Consider the following 2,422-nt stretch of genomic DNA (forward strand, 5'->3'; position numbering starts at 1 on the left):
AAAAAAAAAAACATAGGCATAAACTCTTTGACATTGGTCTTAGCAGCATTTTTCTGAATATGTCTCTCTGGGCAATAGCAAAGAAAAACTAAACAAATGGGATTACATCAAACTAAAAAGTTGTGTGTTTTTTATAGTGAAGGAAACCATCAATAAAACAAAAGAACAACCTACTGAATGGGAAAAGATATTTGCAAATGTTATATCCAATAAGGGGTTAATGTTCAAAATATATAAAGAATTAACAGCTCAACATCAAAAAAACACAAACAATCCAATTAAAAAATGGGCAGAGAACTTCAATAGGCATTTCTCCGAAGAAGATATACAGATGGCCAACAGACATATGAAAAGATGCTCAGCATCACTAGTCACCAGGGAAATGCAAATCACAACCACAATGAGATATCACCTCACACTTGTCAGAATGGCTATTATTAACAAATGACAAGTACTTGCATGGATGTGCAAAAAGGGAACCCTTGTGCATTGTTGTTGGGACTGAAAATCAGTGCAGCCAGTATGAAAAATAGTATGGAGGTGCCTCAAAAAATAAAAAATAGAACTTTCACACACAGCCTAGCAATTCCACTTCTGGGTATATATCCAGAGAAATGAAAACACTAATTCAAAAAGGTATATGCTCTCCTATGTTCATTGCAGCATTATTTACAATAGCCAACATATAGAAGCAACCTAAATGTCCATCAATAGATGAGTGGATAAAGAAGATCTGGAGTACATACATACCCAAGGGAATATTACTCAGCAATAAAGAATAAAATCTTGCCATTTGTGATATGGATAGACATAGAGGGTATTAGGCTAAGTGAAACAGGTCAGACAAAGAAAGGTAAATGCCATATGATTTCACATATATGTGGAATATAAAAAAGTAAAATAAAATAAATAACACAGAAACAACTCATGGATACAGAAAACAAACTGATGCTTACAGGAGTGAGAGTGGAGAGGAGGATACATAGAAAACATGAAGGATAATAAGAGATACAAACTTCCAGTTATAAAATAAATAAGACATGCAGATGTAATATACAGCACAGTGAATATACCCAGTAATATTGTTATAACTTTGCATGGTGACTTCTTGTGATGATTACATTGTATAAATGTTGAATAACTATGTTGTACACTTGAAATTAATGTAACATTGTATGTCAACTATACTTTAATAAAAAAATCATAGGGGATTTTTAAAATATTTCAAACTGATCAATAATTATTTTTAAAATCAATTTAGCTATGAAAATCTATAGCTAATAATGAAAGACTAAATGCTTTCCCTCAAAAGTCAATAATAAGTTAAGATATACTCTCACATCACTTCTATTCAAAATGTACAGGGAGTCCTGGCCAGTGTCATATGCAAAATGAAAAATAAAAAATATAAAAAACTAAAATATGACTGTATCTACATAGAAAATTTTTGGAAATCTACCAAAACACTACTAGAACAAATACATGAATTTACCAAGGTCTCAAAAGACAAGGTTAATAATTTGTTTTTTTAAGTGACTCTATATACCAGCAACAAAATTGGTAGCAAATGTAATATCATATTCAACAGTATCAAAAGCATCATATGTGAACCTAGCAAAAAAAACTAATGAAAAAAATGTGAAAGATCTTTATACTAGAACATACAATACATTGTTGAAGTCAATTAAAAAAGAAAAAAATGGAGAGACCTAATTCATGGATTAAAAGACTCAGTATTGGTTATGTCCATCCTCTTCTAATGAACCTATGGATTCAACACAATCCCAACAAAACCCCAGCAGATTTTTAAAGAAATTGACAAACTTATTCCTAAAATTTATATAAAATGAAAATGATTTTAAGTAAGAAAAACAAATTTTAAATGAGAAAAGCAATCTATATATATAAAAGCCCTAAGCGATCATCGCAACCCGAACAGACGAGCAAACAGGCTGCATGGGGCGACTAGGCCGGCAGGAGGGCTAGTGAGGGGCAACCAAATGACTGAGCAGCAGGCTGCATGGGGTGACCGGGCCAGCAGGGGGGTCAGTGAGGGGCAACCAAACAACCAAGCAGTAGGCTGCATGGGGTAACCGGGCCAGCAGAGGGGTCAGTGAGGGGCAACCAAAAGACTGAGCAGCAGGCTGCATGGGGCGACCAGGCCAGCAGAGGGGGGCAGTGACGGGTGACCAGGCCGGCAGGGGGGGCAGTAAGGGGTGACCAGGCCGGCCGGGGGGGCAGTTAGGGGTGACCAGGCTGGCAGGGGAGAGGAAGTTGGGGGTGACTAGACCAGCAAGGGGGGGCAGTTGGGGGTGACCAGGCCAGCAAGGGGGCAGTTAGGGGGGATCAGGTAGGTAGGCAGGTGAGCAGTTAGGAGCCAGTGGTCTCGGATTGTGAGAGGGATGTCCGACTGCCAGTTTAG

Source organism: Myotis lucifugus, unplaced genomic scaffold (genome assembly GCF_000147115.1).
Source record: "Myotis lucifugus unplaced genomic scaffold, Myoluc2.0 scaffold_80, whole genome shotgun sequence".
NCBI classification, from domain to species: Eukaryota; Metazoa; Chordata; class Mammalia; order Chiroptera; family Vespertilionidae; genus Myotis; species Myotis lucifugus.